Source organism: Magnolia sinica, chromosome 1 (assembly GCF_029962835.1).
Source record: "Magnolia sinica isolate HGM2019 chromosome 1, MsV1, whole genome shotgun sequence".
Classification (NCBI taxonomy): Eukaryota; Viridiplantae; Streptophyta; class Magnoliopsida; order Magnoliales; family Magnoliaceae; genus Magnolia; species Magnolia sinica.
Genome location: NC_080573.1, coordinates 39,233,004 through 39,260,530, shown reverse-complemented (window position 1 = coordinate 39,260,530; position 27,527 = coordinate 39,233,004). Strand labels below are relative to the sequence as shown.

The 27,527-nt window shown below is 38.8% G+C and overlaps 1 long non-coding RNA gene and 1 pseudogene across 1 annotated transcript; one reads left to right on the top strand and one right to left on the bottom strand.

Moving 5' to 3' along the window:
- Positions 1-544: 544 nt before the first annotated feature.
- Positions 545-26,627, bottom strand: LOC131245590 ((-)-germacrene D synthase-like; annotated as a pseudogene).
- Positions 19,946-21,066, top strand: LOC131246403 (uncharacterized). The gene is made up of 2 exons (XR_009171363.1): positions 19,946-20,253; positions 20,603-21,066. It is a non-coding gene; the product is annotated as an uncharacterized LOC131246403 (long non-coding RNA).
- Positions 26,628-27,527: the final 900 nt, after the last annotated feature.

The following is a 27,527-nucleotide window of genomic DNA, read 5'->3' as shown; positions in this document are numbered from 1 at the left end:
AACATTAGTTTCTCCGAAATCAGATTGTCCTTGTTAGTTGTTTCATTAGTAGCAAGAGACTCACAAATATCCCAAGATACACAAATTCTTGGAAAAATATTTGTTAAGAGAACTTGCAACTAGCTACATGTGGGGTCCGTTGGTTGTAATTGGTTGGCCTGATTTTTATAGCAGCCTATTTCACAAATAGATTATGCCACATTAGTTTTTTAATTTTATGAAATAGGCTGCTCCAAAAATCAGGACAATCCATCTATGTTGGTTGTGTGGGAGCCGTTGCTGTATTTCAAATAAATGGTGTTTGTACCATAATCAGTTGCCTACAAAGCATACACCATTTCCCAGTTTATAGTCTATCTGCCACTATTTCACCCTCTCTAATGATATGAGATAGAACATTGAAATTTCAAGGAGGCTTCCAGATTATACACCAAGTAATATTGATCGAAAGAAACTATGGTAAAATTCTTTGTTTGGCCCTCTTCTTTCTTATCTAATTATTGGTTTCACACATTGTGGTCCACTTGATTAACGGCCAGCCAGGTCACCTGCAAATTAAGTGAGGCCTAACTGATGGAATGATTGGAATTCCATTCATCTCAGCTTCACACATAGCGCGATTGCACAGATAGGCGACAATGCACAGTTGTGTCGAATTAGAAAACCTCCAAACAGGGAACTTTTCTATCTTTTTTTTTTTATCAGTATCATTATTAAATCTGTAGACTGCATTAGTGAATATTTCAAGTTCGTCGAATGTAGCATATGCATCGTAAATGTCATCCAATATTGACGTAATTTTCAATATTTTGGTTAGTATAGCCCTAGCACGGGTGTACTGAGGCTCAAAGTACACTCCCAAAATCCAAAAGTAGGCCTCCACCAATCTATCTCTTGCAAAAGGGTATTTGATTGCAAGCCCAAGATCTTTCCACCACCTACAACAAACGTCAAAACATCAATATATCATATTAGTAAGGATTAATTAGATGGTTCGTTTGTTTACTAGTTGCACTGCGTTTGGATGCTCAATTGAGTCAAGTTACAATAATCGAATTGAATCACCATCATTACAAACTAAGATGATACCTGCTCCATTTTATTCTTAGTTCACCTAAGCCATCCAAAAACTAAACTAAAATGGTAATGAAACTTACCTTGAAAGGTCACTCAACTCTCTCTGGTGCAACGACTGTAGAATATTGAAATCCAATTTTGCTAGCTCAAGCAACACATCGGTCCGAGATTTGTCTTCTTCATAGAGCGAGATGTAGTACCTTGACTCCAACCTTGGTATGCGCTTGTGAAGGGGCAGCTCTCGGGCCGCCGTACCTTTGCATCAAGAGGATGATGGTGGGCCACGATGGCCTTTAGGTGGCCACTAGTGAAAACGATGGCTTCATCTAATATATCTTCTCCTTGTATGCTTAAGTATGCAGCTTCATATAAGCTTAACATGCCCCTCACATCGCTGCTCAGAGTTTCTTTGAAGTTTCCATCATTATCTTTGAACTTGCCGAAAACGTCTGCTTCACCGTTCAAAATTTCAAGACATCATCTATAAATGGTATGTGATGGTGATGGTGATGGTGATGGTGCATGTGTCGTGCATGAATGCGTGCATATGATGATCCAGACCATTCATCTAAAAAGCCCATCATCTGTAAGCTACAGGCAAAAGTCTCATGTCCTAACATGAACTAGAAAAATGGATTGACGAGGTGGATTTCTCACAAACATCACCGTGGGTCCCACCAGCGAGCAGGCAATCCACGTCCCTAGGAGAAGAATTTAGATGAATGGTCCAGAACACCATGCGTTGTTTCTTATATAAACAGGCCTACAGACACACACACACACACACACACACACACATACACAGATTCTTATACCAGAAGACACATCGTACCCTCCTTGCCTTAGCAGTCGGAATCGGAGTGCAACTGCGTACAAATCATCATATTGAACATCCGTATATTCACCATACATACCGTGTAATGCCTCGTCTATCTCGTTTTCAAAGTGATACGCCACTCCCAGCCGTTGAATATCATCATTAGATTCATTTCTTGCACTGAACTATGGGTGTTGACAAGCATCCTTCTCACTTCTTCCTTAAGCATTTCAACCTTTCTCGTCCATCCATCCACCTTCTGCATCCATTCCATCCAAAAACTCAAAAATTAATACTAGTAGATTATTTATTTTTTCTTGAATTATGAATTTTGAAATTTCGCGTGAAGACATGATCTAACGTGCATGCATTTGCACATTTACCTGCAACACGTGCAGCTAACAGTAATACTCTCCATAAACGAGCAAACATAGTCAACATCCACATTGTTCACGCATGGCATGCCCACGTATGTACTGCAGCCTAAAAATGAGGCTGATGCAATGTGTACATGGATTGTATAACAGCATGCAGTGATTTTCTTCTCTTTTTCATTTTACTTTGCATTCTCCTTGTACACGTCTGGCCCAATCATGCTGGCTGTGTTGAAAGCCAGGATTTTAAGGCCACAAGCATATTGATGGGGTTTTCCTCCTTAGTTCAGATGAGAGATAGTGCAGGCGGTTGAAAATCGGAGTGTTGCACTGCACTGCTCGACCAGTCGAGTGGACTGCTCGACCAGTCGATGATCACTTCACTCAAAGTCTGGTGCGCTCAGTGAACAGTGCTCGACCAGTCGAGGGACTGGCTTGACCGATCGAGTGAACAGTCTCGACCAGTCAAGGACTCGGCTCGACCAGTTGAGACTACGCAGATTTGAGTTCGGATCTTGCGCCGACTGCGGAAATCTGAGGCCCTTTCGCAAGAGGTGTGAAAGGGAGTTTCCTAAACTATAAATAAGAGTGCCTAGGGCCTTTCTAGGCAATGCAAGAGGGTTTCCTCAAGGGTTTAGGGTTATCAAAGGTGAGAGAGAGAGAGACAGAGAAAAGAGAGAGAGGAAGCTTGTGGAAGGGTGTCGACGTCTCAGCGCTTCTACGTCCTAGTAATCGGTGAAATCTCTCTGTTTTCTTTTTATTTTCTTATTGTTTATCCACTCCTGCGTAAGTGAAGAAGGTTTGATCCAAGCAGTGTGTGCTTGTGATCAGTTGTAACATTCTAATTGATAGTGGATTGTTAATCTGGACGAGGTCCCGTGATTTTTACCTCTTTGAGGGTTTTCCACGTAAAAATCTCTTGTGTCGTGTGGTTTATGCTTTGATTATTTTCATTGCTTTATTATCTCATAATTCTGATGTTTGTGTGAGGCTACATCCTAAGGTTTTGTGCAAAGGCCCTCAACAAAGTGGTATCAAAGCGCTAAGTTTATTAAATGGAGAAGGATCGGTTTTAAATTATGGAGGGTGGCTCCTCAAGGATGATCAGCCTCAATGGTTCTAACTAGACTATATGGAAGGATAAGATGGAGGAGTTACTTTATTACAAGGACCTGTATTCTCCAATTTTAGGCATATCAGCAAAATCTAAGGATATGTCTGATGATGATTGGAAGAAGTTGGACAGGAAGGCGGTGGGGTTTATTAAACAATGGTTAGATGATTCCATGTTCCACCATGTGTCTACGGAAACCTCAGCCACTAGCTTATGACTAAAACTAAAAAGGGCTGTATGAGAAGAAGACAGCCCGTAATAAAATCTTCCTGACAAGACAACTTGTGAATCTCAAGTTCAAAGATGGTGGTTCTGTGGCTGAGCACATGAATGAGGTCAGCAATATTTTGAACTAGCTCTCCGTTATGAAGATGATCCTGGATGATGAATTACAGTCTTTGCTATTGCTTAGCTCATTGCCCGACAGTTGGGAGATATTGGTGGTGTCTTTAAGTAACTCCGCGTTAGATGGAAAGGTATCCATGGAATAGGTCACTACCTGTCTCTTCAATGAGGAGACAGGGAGGAAGTCTCAGGGATCCACTCAGCCAGAGGCCCTTGTGACACAAGAATAGGGGAGAGGAAAGAACAAAAAAGGTGGGAAGGTCAGAGATAAATCAATAGGTAAGTTAAGCACCAGGAAGGATGTTGAATACTGGAATTGTAGCAAGAATGACCACTAGAAGCATGAATGTCGTAAGAATAAGAATAATAAGAAAGGAAAAGGAAAGGAGAAAGAAGACGAATATGATTCCACTGCGGTTACTTTAGATGGCGACGTTGTAGTTATTCTTTCAACAGATCACGATGTATGTCTCATGATTATGAGTCAGGACACTGACTAGGTGATAAACTCAGGAGCTTCATTTCATGTGACTTCATGCAAGGATTTTTTCACAAGCTACAAGTCAGGTGATTATCGGACCGTGAAGATGGGAAATTCTAGCATTTCGAAGATCGCAGGGGTCGGTGATATTTGTGTGAAGACTGATTTGGGTTGTACATTGGTCCTCAGAGATGTGAAGCATATCCCAGACCTTCGCCTCAACTTGATGTTGACGGGAAGGTTGGATGATGATGGATATAAAAGTCGATTTGTTGGTGGGCACTGGAAGCTCATCAAGAGTTCATTGATCGCAACCAGGGGAAAGAAGTGTTGCACCCTTTACAAGGCAAGTGTCAGTGTGTGTAAGGGTGGGTTGAATACAACAAAAGATTCAGCTATTGACGTGCGGCACAGGCGTCTAGGCCACATGAGTGGGAAAAGGCTTCAGGTACTAGTAAAGAAGCAGCTCCTTCCAGACATGACAGGTATACCTCTCAAAACCTGTATTGATTGTTTATCAGGGAAACAACATAGAGTTTCATTTATTAAATCTACTTCTTATGTTAATAAAGTCCATGCATTAGATTTGATTTATTCTGATGTTTATGGTCCTATGAGGACAAAAACCTTGCGTGGGGTGTTGTATTTTGTCACTTTTATAGATGATGCATCTAGGAGGGTTTGGGTTTATGCTTTGAAATCCAAAGACGAGGTCTTTGGTGTATTTAAATTGTTTCATGCCATGGTCGAGAGAGAGACAGGTAGATCATTAAAGTGCAAGCTCGATATAAAGATCAAGTAGTGTGTGTTCTTCTGGTATAGTGATGAAAAGTTCAGTTACAGATTGTGGGATCCGACTGAGAAGAAGCTCGTTAGGAGTAGAGATGTAATATTCTTTGGAGATCAGTATACAAAAGACATTGGTAAGCCAAAGAAGAACTAGCCTAGCTCAGGTGAGCTAGAGGACATGAATCCGGTTATTCCTCTCGTGATGCGTGATGAAGGGGGAGTACAGTAAGGTGCAGAGGACGAGGGAGTTTCTATAGAAGATGGACCGGATGAGCAACCCCCAGATGATCCACCTGTTGAGCCACAGGTGAGGAGGTCATCTAGGGACAGACAGCAGCCCAAGAGGTACTCACTGTGTGAGTACATTATGCTCACTAATGAGGGAGAGTCAAAAGATTATTCTGATTCCCTATCCGACAAGCATAAGGAGGAGTGGTTGAAAGCTATGAAAGAGGAGATGAAATCCTTGCATAAGAACCACACCTATGATATGGTGAAACTGCCTAAGGACAAGAAAGCTCTGACCAATAAGTGGGTGTTTAGAAAGAAGATTGAGCAGAAGAATTTACAGACGAGGTTCAAGGCCAGACTTGTAGTGAAAGGGTTCGGTCAGAAGAAAGGGTTCGGTCAGACTTTAAGGAGATAGTCTCACCAGTGGGGAAGATGACATCCGTACAGTTGTTACTTGGGTTAGCGGCTAGCATAGATCTGGAGATAGAGCAGTTAGTTGTTAAAACCGCCTTTCTCTATGGTGACCTGGAAGAAGAAATCTACATGCATTAACCAGAGGGGTTTGAAGTCAAGGGCAAAGAGTATATGGTGTGTAGGCTGAGGAAGAGCTTGTATGGGTGAAATAAGCTCCACGGCAATGGTAAAAGAAGTTCGACTCGTTCATGTTACAGCATGGGTATGACAGAACGGAGCCGGACCACTGTGTGTTCACGTGTAATTTCTCAGATGGTGATTTCTTAATTTTGCTGTTATACATTGATGACATGCTCATCATGGGAAAAGACATTAAGAAGATTGATAGGCTTAAACAGGAGTTGGACAAGTCACTACAAGAAATTTCACTTTTACCTACGAAAAATTTCGTAGGTAAATGATATTGTTTTGTAGGCAAAGAATTTTACCTACGAAATATTTCGTCAATAAATTCGTTGGTAAAAACCCGTGGCTAAAGACTTTTACCGACGAAAAAATGTCATCGTCGGCAATGGTAAGACTTTTACCAACGAAATAAAAAACTTTGTTAAGAGTTTTACCTACGAAGTGTTAGGACTTTTACCTACGAAAATTGTCGTAGGTAAAAACTTTGTTAAAACTTTTACCTACAAAAATTTTCGTAGCTAAAAACCTTTCCCTACGAGCATTTTCGTAGCTAAAAACTTTGTTACAGCTTTCACCTACGAATTTTTTCATAGGTAGAAATGGTGTTAGGACTTTTCCCTACGAACATTTTCATAGCTAAAAACTTTGTTAAAGCTTTCACCTACGACTTGTTTTGTAGGTACAAACTGTATTAAGACCTTTACCTACGAATGTTTTTCATCGCTAAAAGCCTTTTTATTGTAGCAAAAATTATTACTGATGAAGAGTTTCGTCGGTAATTTGGTTGCTAAAAGACCGAGGGGAAACACTTTTACCAACGAAAAAAAATTCGTTGCCAAAGATAAGACTTTTGCCGACGAATTTCTTCATCGATAAAACCTTTTACCAACAACTTCTTTCGTAGGTAGAAATTATTACAAAAATTTTACCAACGAATCTTTTCATTGGTAAAAAGTATTATAAAACTTTTTCCTACAAATATTTTCGTAGCTAAAAATATATACAGAAGATGATGAGACTTTTACCTACGAAAAGTTTCGTGGGTAAAAATGCATTCTTTTACCTACGAAAATTCTTCTGTTTTTTTTTCCAATATTCCAATGAAAAATTCCTGATATACGCTTGTTACAATTCTTCCTGATATACACCTGTTATGTAATATATTTTATCATATTCACATTCATTCACGCTAATGGGCTCAACTTGTAGGAACTGAGATATTACATAACATCCTCGAGTTGCAGATCATACAATTCATTTGTTCCCGACACTGGCTAACAAGTAATGAGACTTCACGAGCTACCTGTACCAGCTGGGCCCATGCTTACTTTATTTCTACGTCCCCTACCACCGCCAAAACCACTACCGCCTCGGCCGCCTCCAAATCGGCCACCACTATCTCTGCAACCTCTACCACCGCCGCTCCTGCCACCACCTTCATGGTTGTCACTTCTTGGCTCAAGGCGTAGTCCCTAAGTTCTGAACCGTTAAGTTCCAAGGCCATGGAGAAACTAGCACCATCTGTTAAATCTAGGTAAGCTGACCTGCAAACAAAGGTGAGGCAAAAGTCACCTAACAAGCAACAACCAAACAGATATGGAAAATCCCCAAATTATTTGCTCAAAAAAAAAGATAAAAAGAATATGAGTAGGTATGTCAGAAGTGGCAATATTGAAAGAAATGGCATCTTCCCATTCAACACGGCAGTAGTATACATGGGGCCAATCAGCACATTTCTTGGGTTGACTTCCACAGAGCGCACAACTACACTTAGCATACATCTATACACATTGGCAAAACAAACCGCAAGAGCCTTTTTTTTGAAAGGTGTAATAAAATACAATAGCTTTTCTCAAAAGATGTCAGAACAAAATCGCGAGCATACCTACGCACATTTGACATTTAGCAAAACAATTAGCTTTTTCACAAGACCTCTTGTCACAAATAGCTTGGTCTAATTAAAATACCATCATCCTGAATAGCCTGGTCTAATTAAAATACCATCATCCTGAATAGCTTGGTCTAATTAGAATATGATGCAACATGTATGTATCTTGGAGCTGAGCAAGCTACAAACATAGACTGTTGAATAGTTGAAAAAGAAAAGAAAAGATATGAAAACCATCATCCTAAATAAAACCATAGTGAAGGTAAAGGACATTCTGTTAGCAATATAAAGATGGAAATGGGCATGGAGCTTCAAAACATTCTGTTGATTCTCCCTTGCTAATGGAAAATCAGTAACCTGCATTGCCAGAAAAACATGAAAGAACACCACCAACAAATCCTTTTTAGAAAGAAGAAGAAAACACACGCACGCATGCAACTAGCTCAGGCAAGTAGTTAGTATATGACAGACCATTCCTTCCATCTACAACATAAGTTGGCCACCCCATTGTTGCTTCAGCTTAGTTAAAAGGCTTTGTTCATGGTTAACATTCATGCTCCTGTCAAACAACAAAAGATAATCCAGAAACCTTCCTTGACTAAGGAAATCATTTACTATAATCTAAATCATTGAAAAGTCTTTCAGGAGGGACAACCTTTTGCATTTTGACAGTTAAAAAGTTCAAACGTTCAGATTTCACAATTCTCCGCTTATTCTTTAGTAATTCACATGCCTGAAACAGATTTAGCAAACCATATTATCTTTGATTTTTTACCTTCGTTACAGTTTCTTCCTTCCACATATCAAATCCCTTGAAGAAAGACCTTGAAGAAGTACCTAATACATACATTAAAAAATAATAATAATAATTTAAAAATCAATGTACAAATAAGCCCAATTCAAATTAATGAAAGCCAAAATAAAAATAAAAAGTCAACGAACTGTCAACCTGAAACATATTCAAACAGCCTTGGGTTAGCTTTGATGGGAATAAGGCCCAACCTATTGGCTAGGACTTCATCTTGGACCACGATGTGTTGTCTACACCAACCATTCAATGCAACAAAAAACAACTGAGCCAACCATCTCAAAAGGTGGTTATAAACAAAAAGGAAAAGTCATGTGCTATACAACTGCTTTTCTCTGTAAACATCGGCAGGTTCGTTCCCAAGTACGTGCTAGACAACTGCTTTTCTCTGCACATATTGAATACAATTAGTAAGATTTACACTTTAAAAAAGGACAATGAGAACCTAATTACCTTATCATCCAACTCGACTTGGCAAGATTTTGAGCTGCGTCTCTTCAAAACTCGTTGGAGATTGACTCTTTAAAAAAACTTGCTGGAGATCCTGTCTTGATTCGGACTCAACAAGACTAGAAACATGAAAAGAGTTCTCGCAGGAATCCAATTCTAAGTTAAATCTTCAATTACACTACATCAATTAAGTTTACTAACAAGTAAACAGGCACTTCACCTTTACTATGTGTGCTTTCCAACAAAGCAAAATGGGACGAGATGTCAATTGACCTTTCAACCAATCATGAAAAACAATTTCCCTGGATCCTTTCACAACCACACCTTGTCTTGGGAAAAACTTGAATCATGGATGAAAGGTTCACATTCTTATATCAATGACATGGATAATTTATATAAACCAAGATCACTGAAACATAAATACTCTTAACTAAAATGAGATGAACTAATTTTAATTTACATTGCAGGTGGATTGTTAATGACAAAAATTTTAAGAAAGGGGACTGATTATATTAAAGTAGAAAATAGGAACAAAAAGTAGCAACCATAATTATTCGTTGCATGTTCGATGTTTCAGTTCAAAATTTCCATTTTAATTTTTGCTGCGTTGAGAGAATTGTTCAGGGCCAAACTAGGAAACTGCCCATGCTCCAATTTCTTACCCAGCAGATCATTCCTAATAGGCAAATGATCCTTAAATAAAAACTGACAGAAACCATTAGGTATAGAAGTAATTCCTAATAGGCAAATGATCCTTGGAGCCTATAGAGATTTATGTAACCTAGAATGTTAAATACAAATCCCAAATAATGCTGAAACAAAGGTTTGACTCAATATTTATGGGAGTTTTATGCCAATTTAAACATAAGGCACAATACCAAATTGAAGAATAAATCAAGTATTGTACCGCTAAACAGAGCAATACATTTTATTTTCAAAGAACTATCAATGCAAGAAATCTCTACTTGAACACAATGCCCAAACCTTTCAAAGTCTTATGCAACTTTCACCATTTTATTAAATCAAAGTCAAAGAAATAAACTACATCATGTTCAATTTGAAGAAGATGATCCACTCTTGCATGACATCCACTCTGCGTAGTTGCTCCAGCTAATGTTGTGAAATGGGTCGAAAAAATTAAGATTTTCAGTGACCACATCCAAAAAAAAAAACAATTGACATACCCCAAAATCATGCCTGAGTAATTCCATGTCCTGCTTGCACCAAAGCAATTAGCTAATTATTCCAAAGGAGTTACAACAGATTTAGAAGGACCATGAATCAATTTTTCATGAACAGTGACATATAATGCAAAGGAGTTTTGAGGCAGTACCTGTATTGCAATAATGAACTCTGAAACCAAAAGATAAGTGGGGCTCACATGGACTGCATCAGAATTTAAGTTAAACCAAAATAAAGAATACAAGCAAGAGATTAATGTGTCCAACCATATTCCACATCACTTCACCTTGTATAACTGTTAAAATAAAATTAATTTGTCCAACCAAACATCACCATCTAGTGGTCCGTATTCAACACGGAAAAGCTCATCAATTGAAGCGGGGATTGTTCAATGGCCCCTAGCACGCAACCTTGCTTTCCAAGCCAAGAGTGTCTACATGAGATTTGGACATCTATTAGAGAGTTTAAATGAAAAAAAAAAAGAAGATAAATTAAGAAAATCAATGGTTCCAATTTAACAAACAAATACCCATTAATAAGAAATCATGATGTCAAACTAATCTGATTGTGATGTACCATATCTGAAGTCGGGTCCACAGGTTGGGCAATTCAGATTAAGCCTTTCATCTGCAAACAAATAAAAAAAGAAAGAACTGTAAGCCCAAAATTGTTAGAGTAAGAACTTATAAGTACAGCCCCAAAATTTACCATTCTCCGTGGGCCTGATAAATTTATTCCAGTAAATCTTTCTTCATCTGCAACTAGTTGTAGAAGATCAATGAAATTACAAATTACACAAACATTAGTTATTACTTGGCTACTGTAAATGGTAGAACACTGATACATTACTTGTGATTTGGCTCAGCTCATATTGGGTTGTATTGAAGGGTATTTAAAATCATGATTTTTTTTTCTATTCTATTTGCAGGAGAACTGTATCAACATTGCTTGCAAGCAGCTTTAGAGAGAGAATGGATGAATTAATCTTGTCTTATTTACAAAGACAAGGAAACCAGTCTACAGTTGCCATTTCCATCTCAACTGTTTCACCAGCAACAGAGTTGGCAACACTCATCATGTGCATATGAACCCTCTCATAACTCACTTGTGAGTTTACTACATTCGAAATCTTTTACATTCCACTTATATTTCATATGTTAGTTACCAAAATCTTCACTTCTTTGTCATTCCCAAAAGAAAACTAAAATAAAAATTGTTGCAATCTTGCATGGTTATAGGACTTAAACAAGCATCAACCAATCCTACACGACTACCCAGCTTCGGGACGGAAAGCGGGACATGCAAACTACCTGATTTATCAGCTTGGGAACAAAAGAAGTGTGGAAGAAAACAGAACATTATGATAGAATAATTATGTGAAATTAACAGCTACAAATCAATAACAATAGAACAAAATTCCAACAAAACTGATTCAAAGCTTGCATGCAATGGCCAATATCTCCAGACCAAATTCATATGTAATATGCCAATATCTCTGAAACCACTTTTTTCCACCTAATCAATAACACTACATAATTCCCCTGCTACAACTTTCCCATTGAAACTGCTACTGAAAAAACAAAGTGCTCTTCTGAAAGAGAGTACGTCTGCACCTTACAAGTGCTGAAATCCATTGCAGCCCCAGCTGAAAGTAATCCACGTCCATGGTGATTGCTAAAATGTTGGAGACAGGTAGCCAGATCGGCACAAGGACATTCAGAACTGATCCACTTCAGTTGGACTAGTACCAGCATAATAGACTTGCAGATGACACTTACAATAGAAAGCACTTACCGTAAATTTAGTCAAGTCCATGACTTAGGCCCATGAGGATGAATTTCCTGTGACAACTTGGCGCCCATGAGAATGACCTTCCTGTGACAACATGGCACCATGTCAAAAGAATGGCAGCACACTAAAACCCTCATCCTATAATTTGAAAACAAAATCCAAATAGGAGGTGAGATAGAAAGGATTATTAAAGCACACCTGAATCGACCATATGCATCTGCAAAGTCCAGACCACTAAGAGGATGGGCTAACGATGAACATGTAATTACCGAAAAAATAAATTTCCAGATTCAACATATGTGTGTCCCATTTTATGATAGGATTGACCTATCTTTGGACAATGGCATGTTCGTCATGGACACTACTACTTAATACTCGACATGTTTACCATCTAACCATTTATCTTTAAATTGGGATAGTGACTATTATTCATTTTAATCATCAAGATATGTCCTTTAGACAGCAGATTAGTAGTAGGGCCCACAATTTGAGCTGTACAATAAGTTTGGCAGGTGAACCTGAGCTGAAAAAACAGATGAAGGGGTGGATCTTTCACAACCATTACACTGGGAAACACCTAACTTGCTGTGCATTAGCTTTATTCCACACTTGTGTGGGCTTAGCAAAGCTCTATCTGTAGAGATACATGACATATTATCTTCCTGACAAAAAATACATTATAAGTATGTATGTGTTTGAATGCAGACCACGCCATAGGAAACAGTGCTGATTGAATGCCCACCATTAAAAACTTCTCCAGGCTACAGGAGTTTTGGATCAAGTTGATATTTGGGTTTTCCCTTCATCCAGGTCTGTGTGACTAATCAACAGGCTGGATGACAAACAAACATTACAGTGGGCCTTAGGAAGTTTTTAATGGTCAGCGTTCAATCGCTACTGTCTCCTGTGGTGTGGTCTACCTTTGGTGTGGTCTACCTCGACATGATGGAGGGAGAAAGAGAGAGAGGAAGAGAGAAACGGAGAGAGAGAGGGAGAGGGTGCGAGAGAGAGAGGAGAGGGTGCGAATCGCATACCTTCCGATGCAAAAAATGAGAAACTAAAACCTCTGAAATGAGCACCCAATGGAAACGGAATCTCGCCCGAAATGGAGATCGAGTTTTGGGGTTTCTTGAATCCGAAAATGAGAGCAAGAGAGGGAGAAAATGAGAGCTAGAATCGGGTTTTAGGGTTTCGGTAATCCAAAAATGAGAGCGAGAGAGGGGGAAGAAATGAGAGCGAGAGGGGGAAAATCGTTTCGGTAATCTGAAAATCGGAGCGAGACCGGGAAAACGAATTTGGGGTTTAGTTTGCGCACAGTGTGCGTTTTACACCGTTTGGCCAGTGATGCTGGTCGGTGCTCTGTGGGCCCCACTATGATGTACGTGTTATATCCACACCGTCCATCCGTTTTGAGATATCGTTTTAAGTCATCAGCCAAAGAATGGGGGAGATAAAAATCTGTAGTGGACCCCAGCTCTGAAAACAGCGGGGAGAGTGATTCCCACCATTGAAACTATCCTAATGCCCATTCATTATCTTTTGGGCCCACCGAGATGTGGTTCACAAATCCAGCCCATAAATTATGTGTGTGCCACTTGGATGAGGGGTCATACCAAGTTTCAGATGCATCCAATTTTCAGGTGAGGCCCACCAAGTTCTTTTATATGTTTTAGGCATGTCTTGACATGATTTTAGATGGTATGGCCCACTGGAGTTCCGTATACGGCTGATTTTTGGGATATACCATAATTTAAAGGGGACCCATCAAATTCACGGTGTTGATGTTTTACACACATCATGGTGGGGCCCACACAGCTTGACCTCATGGGGAGTTCCCATGACCTAATTGTGCTAAAATTTTGTATATATAGGTCTAATAGTTTGTTGATCTAGACCATTGGACTTATTCCCCATCATGGATAGATCATACCCAATTTCTCAATTAGTTGATTTGAGCATTTTGGATGATCCAATATTTGACGTGGACTTTCCATTCATTCCATACAATAATGGGCAATGCTCTTGAAAAAATCACAATGATTAGATCATGCAAAGAAATGCCTAATATATTAGGCAATGATTAACAAAATAGCTAGTAGAAATTTACTAGTTAAATTAACTAAGTGGAAAAAATTAATAATTATTGATTTTTGTAGCTATATGTGGATATTTTAAAACAATTTTCATTTATATGATTGAAATAAGAAAATACCAACATAACTTCTTGTTTTTTTTTTTTAAAAAAGTTTAAAATAAATAAATAAAAAAACATTACCCAAGAATATTAAAATCTACAAATATTGTTTGAGATAAGAGTTTTGGATCGCACGCGTGTGGGGATGCCGTTGATACGGTTGTAAGAGCACATGATGTTGCTAACGTCTCCTTGCTTCACACACATCTCATCTCCTTACTTCACACACATCTCGAATGGACGGAAGAACGTTTCCACCATGTCTTGCTCAGTCACCTTCAAAAAAATTATTTAAAAGATACATTTATGGTGAAGATCCAGTACATTAATCAGGGATACCACATCATGAACTTGCCCAGGCCAAGTTTGCTCATCAGTGGGCCACATTGAATTACACAAACGTGGTTTTGGGACAACGCAACCATTAGCTTGATCCAAAACCGTTGTGTGCCCGCCTCAAGAAACAATGTTGATAGAACATCCACTGTTGTGTGCCCCAAGAAACAGTGTTGATGGAACATCCACCGAGATCTGGGATATCCTTTAACATCCTAAAAGATCCCACTTAAGATCTTTAGAGGATAATATCGGATCCCGACGATCTTGAGAACCACTCATCTCACGGACATCCCAAATTACAGCCAACATATCAGGCGAGAGTCCTCCTGAAATTGTATTCTGGTTCTCTTATAAATATATAGGTACCTCCCACTATCCAAGATACGTTCACTGAGAAACCCTAAATACTTGACTAATATTTCTTTTTTGGAGATCCTACCATACTCTATAAAACCTCGATACTGACTTAGGCATCGATGAGTCCCCTGTATTGGCCACGGTCTGCTGAAAAACAGCACCAACACATTTCATGTACTCCCATCCAAACACAACTAGTAAGTCATTTATTCCCAATTCATTTACCTCCATTTTCATTTTCCATTTAACTTCATTTATAGGCTATCGTATGTGCCCTATATTTGATTTGCAACAAAGTACTTTTATCTTTTTAAATTTTTGATGCAAGTAGACTCCTCGAACTTCTTCTCTGTGTGGAGCCATCATGGAGCATATAAGTAGGTATACTGTGTAACTGAGTCGTTGCAGGGCCATTGCAATGGCATTGTAAAATCCATATTACATATGTTTGCTGGTTAATGTCATGATATGAGACGAAAAATCTCGAATAGGATATAACACTAGGAAATGTACAATCACCCACCATTGCAACCAATTACATACATTTGGACGGGCCCCATGGTAAGGGCCATCACTACCCAATTCGAGTCCCAGATCAAGCTGATGTTTGTGTTTAATCCATGCTATCCATCTATTTTTAAAGATCATCTTATGACATGAGACAAAAAATGAGGCACGTATGAATTTGAAATGGACCACGTTACAAGAAATAGTGTTAAATGAGCGTCAGCCATTTAAAACATTCTAGGGCCCATAAAAGTTTTGGATCAAGATGATTTTTGTTTTTCCCCTTCATCTAGGCCTGTATGACCTAATAAACAAATTGGAAGCCAAATAAACAGTACAGTGGGCCTTATGAGGATTTTAATGATGGATATTCAATTACTATTGTTTTCATGTGGTGTGGTCCACCTGATATTTATATACCTCTCATTTTTGAGCCCCACCTATGTTTTAACTCCACACCTTCCATCCATTTGGAGAGATCATTTTAGAGCAATATCCATTAGTTAAATCCAGAGCTCCAGTGGACCCCAGCACAGAAAACAGTGGAGACAGTGACACCCACCATTAAAAACTTCTAAAGGCCACCAAAGTTTTAGATCAAGCTGATATTTGTATTTTACCTTATTTCATGTCTTTTTTAACTTTTGAACGGGTTGGATTTCAAATAAAAATTATGGTGGGCCTTAGGATAGTTTCAATGGTGGGAATCACTCTCTCCCGTGTTTTCTACGGTGAGGTCCACTACATGTTTTTATCTGCCTCATTCTTTGGGTCACGCTCTAAAATAATATCTCAAAATGGATGGACGGTGTAGATACAACACATACATCATAGTGGGCCCCACAGAAATTGGTGACGTCACTTCAGTAGCCAACTCGCTACTCAACCTGTATCTAATCCGCGTCCGGCGTCCAGCGTCCAGCAAGAACCTCTCCCCCTCTCTCTCTCTCTAACTAATCCGCGTTCCCCTCTCCTCTCTCTCTCGCCCTAATCCTCTCTCTCTCTCTCTCTCTCAACCTGTCAGTAGCTAAACCCTGCCCACGCACGCCCTCGCTCTCTCTCTCTCTGAAGCTCGGTTGACAGGGATTTGTCGAACGTGAGGTCCCTCTCTCTCTCTCTCTCTCTCTCTCTCAATGCCGATTTAGGAATTTGGGGATTTATTAATTTATGGATTTTTGATTTGATGAGGACCCTCATTTCGGGATTTGGGGATTTTAGGGCTTACAGATTTGAATGTGGACCCCGAATTGGGGTTTTTCTGATTTTACAAATTAGGGATTTGAGGATTTTGGGGATCTGAGGATCCAACCAGAATTAGGGATTTCTGATTTTACAAATTATGTGGTGTAGTCTTCTTGAGCATATGTGATTTGAATAGTGGTTGCAATTTCTTCAATCTTAGATCCATTTCGTGATGTTTCTCTTCAGATTTGCATATGTGATTTGAATAGTGGTTGGAATTTCTTTCATTTTTAGTTTGTTTTTACTTGAATTTTGTTGAGATGGCTAGCATTGGATTCTCAATTGAATAAACTTCCCTGGATTTGTTGATTTGATTGGGTTTTCACTTTTGATTCGTGGAGCCCACACCCGGACCTTTGCTTTGAATATGGACTACTCCTTTCATCAATTTCTTACTGAATTTAATCCCTTAAATGTTTTACTGTGTTGTCCGTATTTGACCCTTAATTCTTGATATCATCTGGAGTGTTTTTATTACTAGAAAACTATAAGTATGGAATGATTTTTGTATTGAATAAAATTTTCTTACTTGTTAGATACATAGATTTTAATTGTTGGTGCATATTTTTGTACTACTCTACCCAACCAATGTTTTTACATTCTTGTTGGAATAATTCCTTGTTGTCTATCATTTATCTTTCAATGATTCATTCGCCAAATTTGGTGGATTACTCTTATTTTATGGTGCAGATATTGAACTGGATTAATTCTACTGTTAACTATCAGTGCTAGTTTCAAGATAATTGGTAGAAAGTGCCCTTTGATTTTGAATTTTACATTGTTGTTTATAACTGTCATCATGAGGGCTTTTCAAGGACTCCGACGATGTTTGTATCTATTATCTTTATATGCCAAGTTGAATCTCCTGTCATCAGCAAGTAATCATGCAAGAACATTATGTCCTCAATGCATGATGAAATCAATTTCAATCAGCATACCTGAGACTGGAGGTTTGCTAACCCCTCATGTATCCTCCACTAGTCCACATGCACCTCTATTTGGGGCTCCACATGCCAACCTGGCAAATGTTATCTATGTATCACGTGTGAACCAGTGTAGATCATCTAGCCAGAAACTCAAGCTATTCAACTGTCAGGTCAGCTGCACGGGAATAGGCAGATTTGGTGGCCTTGAAAATGACTGTCCAATGTTTTTGTTCATTTGTGGCTGGCCTGAGTGGTTTTCTGGACTGGCTTTTGGCTGGATAATCTACACCGTTTTCCACCTGATACGTGGCCTGGATGTCATATGCACGTGCCCAGTTAGCATGCATAGCCACATGTGGAGGTGCCTGTGGGGCTAGAACCTCGAAGTAGTGAGCAAACATCTCTTTATCTACTGAAACTTAATGTTTTACTGCTATGAATTTGTTCCGCTTCATTTTATGGGTTTTGTATTTGGAATGTGCTGAGATAATGTTACTGGATTAATTATAATCTGGGTATTTTTCATTTTCTGTTGTTTTTATGGGTCTTTTGTTGTTTTTATGGGTATATATGGTCCATTTAAGCAACGCCACTGGATGATTGTTTCGGATTTCATACACATTTACCACATTTAGAAATGGTGACTTTGATACAAAAAAAGAAAAAAAAAAGAAAGAAAAGAGAAGAAAACAAAAGAAAGGTAACTAGTAAACTACGTCAAGTGTTCTAGGTTTTATCTTTCTCCAGCAGTTGTTTCATGAGAAACCCTTGTTTGGATTCTCATGTTGATGGCCACAAAAATCGGATATGGATAATTTCTGATCTGGGTGTTTCATTTCGAAACTTTTCCATGGGGTACTCTTGAAAGTGTGCATGGGGGTGTAAGAGTGCATGTGTTCTCACATTTCAAAAAAGAAAAGAAAAAAGGAACCATTAATCAGTTTAGCTTGTGTTTGGCTTAGCCTCTGAGAACATTAATATGTGATTTTGGATTTCTACTCTTACACTATTAGTAGAAAATCCAAAAACAGTTAAATAATATTCATGTGGATTTGAAAGAAGTCTTTTGTTTTTTCCTAATACAACACAAAACATCCCCATTTTGTGATTTTTGGAAATCTACTAAGAGTAGAAATTCCAAAATCACAAATTAGTATAGCCACAAGTGCAGCTTTTCACTCAATTTTAAATGATGAAAATGTGTCCTATTATTATAATGAGGACAGAGCCCACAAAATGCAGTTATGTTTCTTTTGACTCCAACTGAGTGTAAGGTGGTTTCAACATGGAGATCATTTGAATGCACAATTCAATTGAACTGTGTTTGGCTCAGCCCATTAGAAGAATAATTTATTTTGTTCGGATTTAAATACAGGCTTATGGACAAAAAAAAAAAAGCTCTCAATTTAAATACAGGCTTATGGATCATTTTGATGGCATGAGAATGTTCAGATTTGCTTACATTGCAGTTTTAGAAAGAAAAAACTTACCAACAGAATGTGGCTTAATTGGTATGCCAGCAATTTATTTTGTTCAAGGAGGAGGTTATTCCAATAGAGTGTTATTGTTCAAGAATGAGGCTCCGCCGTCCTGTCCAGTAGAGGCAAAGGAACTTTATTAAACCATTTTGGTTTGTACTTGAAAAGCAAGCTGCTTTTATTCTTGTCATGGATGATTTGTTTGGATGCACATAGTTGATTGCAAGAATATGATGTTATTAAAAAAATCTCGTCTCTTGATTGAGCTGAATATTTACATTCATTTCTTGTGTGTGTGGAAAGCATTTGATATATGGGTGTTCAGTTGAACATAATTGCAATAATTCAATCTGTTGGGTCATCCATGTAATCAAAAATTACAGTGAGTCTACGACTCTAAATTGCAATAATTGCATTCTTCGGTCATAGCATTCACTTCTAATTCCATCCTTCGTTGCCTTGCCATTCATCTATCTCAACATCCTTGTTTAGCTACACATTATATAAACATTTTGTTGTCTAACATTCTGTTCTATAAAAGCATGGCTGATCTGATAGCTGTCCTATAAAATCTCCCCTTCATTTTGATTGGTATGCAGGGATCACATAAACTTCTGAAGCTCATCTCTCTTTCATCTACCTTCTCTAATTCAATGAGCAACATTCTTCTCAATCTCTCTTTCGTCATGAATTATTGACCCGAGATGTCAGAAATGGTCATTTTGGGTTACCTTGTGGCAATCAATCTTAATTAATTCCTCACTTTGCACTCATATCATTACTAAAATTGCTAAAATTGCATTCCACAAACTCTATTTTTATCCCATCATTTTTGAAACTTTAGATTCTGAAACATCCCTCCATATTTCCAACTTTTAGGCATATATAGGACAAATTAGGATGGCACATTAAAATACCCATATTGATGCCTGCAGGCTTAGTGACCCTCTTATTTAGATGGTCACATTTTCGTTGAATGCAGACATAAAAAGCTTGAGATTGGTTCGTGCTGAAAAATGGATTCACTTTCAAGGCTTGGTGACTTTTGCCTTTACATCATTCCCATTACCTATTTATTTTTCAGATTGTGAAGGAGACTTGGGTACGGGCTGGACGGTGTGTTAGGGATTTCACTCTCTACACTGGCTCCCTTGGGACAGCATTCTTACTTTTCAAAGCATATGAAGTCACCAAGAACAAGAATGATCTCAATCTCTGCATTGAAATTGTGAGGGCTTGTGATACTGCTTCACGAGAATCAAGGTACTTGTGTGAATCTTTTTCTTAGTTAATTTCGTATATCTTTCACCTATCTTACTCGATTGATGTGAATCTTTGCATAGGTACAATATCCAGGCTATCTCTAAAATGATTCTGAAGAATGTTTAGTATGAGAAATCATTGAAAAACTCTGCATTGATCTTTCAAAATAAAATAAAAAATATGCATTGCCTGGGTGACTATATGGTGTAATAACAAACGATCTTGGGATATGCTGTGGATTGTGCGTGAAAGGAGCCTCTAGAAGGAGCATTTTGTTTTAAGGTGGACCTTGACGGGTATTGCACTATCATCATCATGCTGCTTACTGTGTGCATCTTTGTATATGCAGACATGTGACATTCATCTGTGGTCAGGCTGGTGTGTGCGCCCTTAGTGCCGTGGCTGCAAAGAACGCTGGGGATCATGCACTGCTCAACCACTACCCATCCCAGTTCAAAGCGGTAATGCTTTGAAAATTTGTTGGCTAGAAAGTTAGTAATGGTTGTCTTCTCGAGCCGAAAAAGATATTTATGCGGTAGTAAACCATTGTTTCTTTGTTTGGAATTCTAAATGCTTATTGGTTACCCTTGTAACTCTTGTGTACTATCCATTTTTGGTTCCTCATCAGATGTACTACCTCATTTGGCCATTACTTCTCTTGGGGGTTTCTGGACTGTGTATGAATTGCCACTTCATAGGGTATGGTCGTGAAGGAAATCATCAAGGATGGAATACGATTAGCCAACAAGGGTAGTTGCCCATTGATGTACGTAGCATTTATTTCGGTCCAATAAAGTCAATTCATCATAATCCTTTGGTTTGTTTTTCTGAATCTTCATCCGTCTCATCAATGCCTCTTCTATTTATATTCCTTTTTTTAATAAAAAAAAATTAATTTTTCTGTCCTTGGTATTTATTTAATTTCTTTTCTATGGAATTTTTTGATGTTGGTTTTCTTTTCTTCTCTTTTCCATCTTTGTGTCTATATTTCTCAGTTTATCTTATATGGAGGCTTTCTGAAACATATGTTGAGTTGCTGGAAATCCTTGCACTTTGATCAATGGTCTCCATTTAGGAGAATATACAATGGAATTTCAGAAAAAAAAAAAAAAAAAAAAAACAGGGAAAAATATTGGATGGCTAGGGACTTTAAAATTTCAAGAATTTTAGTGTCCCCCATCCATGGTGTGGCCCATCAGACCAATGGTCTGGAGAACTTGGACCATAAGCCCCCATAGTAAGGAATGGCTGCATCGGAAGACTTTTCATGTCCTGATGCATCCAGAAACAATTCAGTAAAGGCTGTTTTTAAAAAGTTTGGTTTCTGGACGCATTTCTTATGAACTGGTTCCATTTTAGAATCTCTACCATGTATCATGAGAAGTAGGGAAAAAAATTTGCATGCAATTAGTTTCTCAAATTGCTTAAGCTATGCATTATTGAAGGACATGGAAGGGTTACAAACCAAAATAAAGAGCACTTGGGTAATTACGAGGTGGAGCCATTACTTGGAAAGCTACTACTTTTTACGAGCTGGATGCTGTGATAATTCAGAACCATTTAAAAAAAAGAAAAAAGAAACAAAAAATGGTGGTGACTCTTCAACCATACACATGACAGTTTCAAGGTAATCCAGAGTGTTCAAATCTCTGAACCACATAACCAAAAGTTATACTAAGAATATCACTGTAACCATCTTTTTGCCCTTGGAATTTGGACCATTCACCAATTTACTTTTAACCCTCCATTTGGCATCCATCAATTGGATGGTTAAGATTTCTTGATCAGGGTGATTTTAGAGAGATGATCCATACACAACATTTCTTACGGGATGGTATGGATAGATGCACATGAATGCCACGTGTGAGGATGAGTCACCACCAATTCAAAATGGAGGTCAACCATCACAGTAGTCCACTTCTTATAGCCACTTTTCTGCCCTGTTATCTCACTTCTTCAAACTGCTTCCTCTAAGGCAGAAGCTAATGTCCACTGCTACTACATTAAGTGCAAAAGCGCACCATGCCACTGTATTTTCAACCGTTCTGCATTCCTATTAATTTTAACACATGCAACCTTACCGGTACTGGAAGAACACATGCTATCATTTTACCTGTAAGCCATGCAGAATCTCAGGCATGGGAAGCTCAGGAAAATGCGCAAGATCAATGAATCCCACCTCCTCTGCCCTTTTAGCTGCTGCCATAGCTTGCAGACACAAACTTCAAAAGAAGAAAAGCAATTCTGTAGATCTGTATAGCAACAGAATCAGTGAAGTATGTTCTATGGATTGAATCAGCTCTTCCATTTGCTCGATCCTTGATTGGGAGAGACAGGGCCATGCTTGAAACTGAAGAGATGGGAGCTTCAGACCCACAACCAAGAGCAGAAAGAATAAACCAACCATGTTTGCTGTCAATGGATGGTGGTCTTCCATTAGATTCGACCTCCTCTTTTAATATCGGAGGACATAAGAGAGGTGCAGTCCTACGTGGAGATTCTCCAATGCGATGAGGTCCCTTGCTTATAAAAGCTAAAAGATGAATACTTCTCTCTCTTAGTTGTGAATCCATTTCTTTCATGGCTTTACTCCATGAGTGCTGATGTTTCACGAGCATGCAGATAAGCATGAGGGTGTTCTCTGTTTCTCTCAGTGCTGTTAGAGAGGTTAGTACCCTCTGAGTTCGGGCTCTCTTCTTGCTATGATCGTCAGTCGGGACGTCTGGTGCGGAAAGATAGAATAATATCAAATACGATTTCTCGAAAAAGTAAGGAATCATGCTCTCCACAATATCGATACAAGATGGATCATCCCCCAAAGAGCAAATCATAGCGCTGACAATAGCCAGTCCTAGTCCCCAAATGTTATGAGGGTTTTCTTCTTTGTCACTTTCTTCTTGACCATTTGGAAAAGGCTTGTCATCCAATAAGAGAGCAAACAACACCTTTAGAGATGAAAACAGATTGATGGTTTGAAGCATCTCAACACCTCCTCTGATGCATGCATGGATGCTGGTCTATGCACATCCACCTGTCTTGGCTTTGATACACATACTCATGGGCAGTATAGGTGCATGCTGGATGACTTGGATTAGTTGGACTTGGATGGTTAGTCATATTTACTTGTGTTTGTGCTTGTTGCTTGATTCAATTTGTTTTGTTTTCCAAGTTAGTGAACTTTATTTTCTCAATAGAAGTTATAAGTTGTTGAGTATCTTTGGTTTTATGATTTTACTTGTATATTCTTGTATTGATTGCTCAAGCATAACGATAAGTTGTTGAGAAATTTGTTTAAAATTTTTTTATAGTATATATCTGTGGGTTTAGATGGATGTGAATGTGAATGTGAATATGATGAAATATATTAGATAACAGGTGCATATCAGGAAGAATATGAAGAGCTATATTGTAATAGGTGAAGAAAAAGAGCAAGAGTTTAAGATTATCCACGTTTTTTACCTACGAAACATCTCGTAGGCAGGCAAAGGATTGATATTTTTACCTACGCAACATTTCGTAGGTGAAAGTGACCTATACATTTTTTAGCTACGAAAATAGTCGTAGGTAAAAAGCTTAGCTCAGTTAAAAATTATACTTATACCTACGAAACATTTCGCAAGTAAAAGCCTCATGTACGTTTTTAACCTACGAAAGGTTCCTACAAAAATGGCCGTAGGTAAACGCTTCAAGTTAAAAATAATATTTTCAGCTACACACCATTTCGTAGGTAAAAGTGTCATACATGTTTTTTAGCTACGAAAATAGTCGTAGGTAAAAATCTCATATGAGTTCAAAATTAGTATAGAAAATTTATATTTTTACCTACGAACCATTTCGTAGGTAAATGTCTCAACTAGTTTGAAATATAAGTTAAATTTTCTATTTTTACCTACGAACCATTTGGCAGGTAACAGTCCCAAACACGTTTTTTACCTACGAAAATAGTTGTAGGTAAAAGTTGAAATGAAAAATTATATTTATACCTACGAAAAGTTTCGTAGTAAAAGTCAAGTAAACTTTTCAATTTTAGGTTTTTTCAAAAAATCAAAATATTACTTACCTATGAAAATTGTCATCAATAAAGATGACTTTCTACGAACTTCTATTACGTAGGTGAAAGAAAACTTTTTGATTTTTTATTTTTTCAAAAATGCAAAACACCCTTTACCTATGATATGGTTGGTTGGTGAAGATGACTTTTACTTACGAAACTATATTTTGTAGGTAAAAGTAAACTTTTCAATTTTTTATTTTTTCAAAAATTTCAAACACCCATTACCTACGGAAGTGTTTGTAGGTAAAGATGACTTTTACCTACTAATGTCGTAGGTAAAAATAAATTTTTAAGTCAAAACACCCTTTACAGCCTTCACCTACGAAAATTTTCGTAGGTAAAGATGACTTTTGCCTACGAAATTATATTTTGTCGGTAAAAGTTTACTTTTACCTACGAAAAAGATTTTTGTCGGTAAAAGTCATCTTTACCTACGAAAATTGTTTTCGTAGGTAAAAGTTTCGTCGGTAAAAACCATATTTCTTGTAGTGATTGTTGGCGTGCTGCTCAGCACTTGGCACCACTGGATTCAACTTAAGAGCACTATTTAGGATGCTCCAATGACTTTCTTTGAGAAAGTCCTAGAGTGATTCAATATGAATGCAGCGAATCCGATAAGTACTCCACTGGATGGTTACTTCAGATTGAGCGACAGGCAGTATCCCAGGACGAAGGCAGAGGTAGATGAGATGCAAAAGATACCCTACGCATCAGCAGTAGAAAATTTGATGTATGCTATGGTGTGTACATGCCCAGACATAGCATATGTGATTGGTGTTGTAAGCTGGTATCTTACCAATCCTGGTAAAGAGCATTGGGCAATGGTGAAATGGATACTACGGTATCTAAGAGGCTCATCCAGGTTGTGCTTATGTTGCAGTGATGGAAAACGTATGTTAAAGGGCTATATAGATGCAGATATGGTAAGTGAAATAGACTTTAAGAAGTCTACATCGAGGTTCATGTTCATGTTTACAGGGAGAGCGGTCTCTTGGCAGAGTAAGCTACAGAAAGTCATAGCATTATCGACAACAGAGGCTAAGTACATTGTGGTCACAAAGGCATATAAAGAGATGCTTTGGATGAAGAGGTTCCTATAGGAACTTAGCATGAAGCAGGAGCAGCATGTGGTCTATTACGATAGTCAAAGTGCTATACACTTGAGTAAGAATATAAGTCAGCACTCCAAGTCAAAGCACATAGAGATTCAGTATTACTAGATCATGGAGACTTTGGAACAAAAAGTGTTACAGCTTGAAAAGGTCCACACAGACGATAATAGGTCAGACATGATGATCAAGGCTTTGCTTAAGAGCAAGTTTAAGGTTTGCAGAAACCAGGCTGGCTTGAAGAAGGTGAATTCCTCCTAAGTTGGAAAGGGAGAGATTTGATGGAGTTTTCCTCCTCAGTTCAGAGGAGAGATAGTGCAGGCAGTTGAAAATCAGAGTGTTTCACTGCGCTGCTCGACAGTCGAGGGTCACTCGATTCAAAGTCTAGTGAGCTCAGTTAATAGTGCTCGACCAGTCGAGGCTATGCAGATTTGAGTCCGGATCTTGTGCGGACTACGAAAATCTAAGGCCCTTTCACAAGGGGTTCAAAAGGGAGGTTCCTAAACTATAAATAGGGGTGCCTAAGGCCTTTTTCAGCAATGCAAGAGGGTTTTCTAAAACTTTGCAAGGGTTTGCTAAAGGGTTTAGGGTTATCAAAGGTGAGAGAGAGAGAGATAGAGAGAGAGAGAGAGAAAGGAGAGAGAGGAAGCTTGTGGAAGGGAGTCGATGTCTCAGTGCTTCTATGTCCCCGTAATTGGTGAGATCTCTCCGTTTTCTTTTTATTCTCTTATTATTTATCCACTCTTACATGAGTGAAGAAGGTTTGATCTAAGAGATGTGTGTTTGTGATCAGTTGTAACGTTCTACTTGATAGTGGATTGTGATTTGGACGAGGTCCCGTGGTTTTTACCTCTTTGAGGGTTTTCTATGTAAAAATCTCTTGTGTCGTGTGGTTATGCTTTTATTGTTTTCATTGCTTTATTATCTCATAATTTTGGTGTTTGTGGGAGGCTAGATCCTAAGGTTTTGTGTAAAGGCCCCCAACACATATCCGATAGACCTACATGATGAATGGTGTGGATGTCATTCACGCATGTCATCACATGGTCGTGTGTGAAAAAAATTCCTACCTTTTGGTCTCCAGAGTAGTTAAGGAAGTGATCACCCCACACCGTTGGGTGAAAAGCAACTGTTTGGCGGATAACCTCAGGCTTTCCAACTTTGGTGGGTTGAAGGGTAGAACAGAAAGAAGGTGGACCTTGATGACCCATTTCAATAGATGGATGTAATTGAAACAAGTTTTAGTTTTTTTTTTTTTTTTTACTGAAGGCTTGTCTAGTCCAAGACTAACACATTGTGGGTATTTAAGGCCCCAGGAACACAACCAATGCTGGTCGTCCCGTTAGTTCTCGGTGCTCTTCAACGGCAAGGCCATTGGCTTCTTCAAATGGCAAGAGACCTCCGTTAAGGGGATCCCCTCTCGTCCAGCCTCTTCATTATTATCATAGAGGCCCTCAACAGGGGCATCACAGGGTTGATTGAGTCTAATTCCTGCCAGCCATATAAGACTAGAAGAGGCTCTCAGACAATCTCCCGCCTTCTTTTCGCGGATGACACAACTATCTTCATGAATGGTGGTGCTAGGTCCATTAGACGCATGAGGGCATTCCTCAACAAATTCACGAGCGTGTCTGGCCTCAAGATAAACAACACCAAGAGCAGCTTCGTTGCTCCCGCCAAGGCAATGGTTATTAGGATCAGGAGAATTGAAGCGCTGTTAGGATTTGCTCGTTCGGGTCCCATTTTTCAATATTTGGGAGTGCCGCTGTCTAAAGGACATGTCCTTTCCTCCTCCTTCCAGCCCCTGGTTGAAAGAATTTTGTCCCGAATTTCGGGCCCATCTCCTTAACCAAGGTGCCAGAAGCATCCTCATTAGGCATGTTATTTCGGGCATCCCTATCCATACCCTTGCAGCCATTGAGGTCCCTAAAAAAACGCTGGCCACGCTGGAAGCTGGGTTGACCGATTTCTTCTGGGGCTGGACAGAAGCTAAAAAGAATTTCCATTGGATACGTTGGAGCAGAATCACTTCCCCAACCGGGGAAGGTGGGCTGGGAATCAAACGTTTAAAGGATGTTGCGGCGACCCTGAGGTTGAAAAGAGCCTGGACC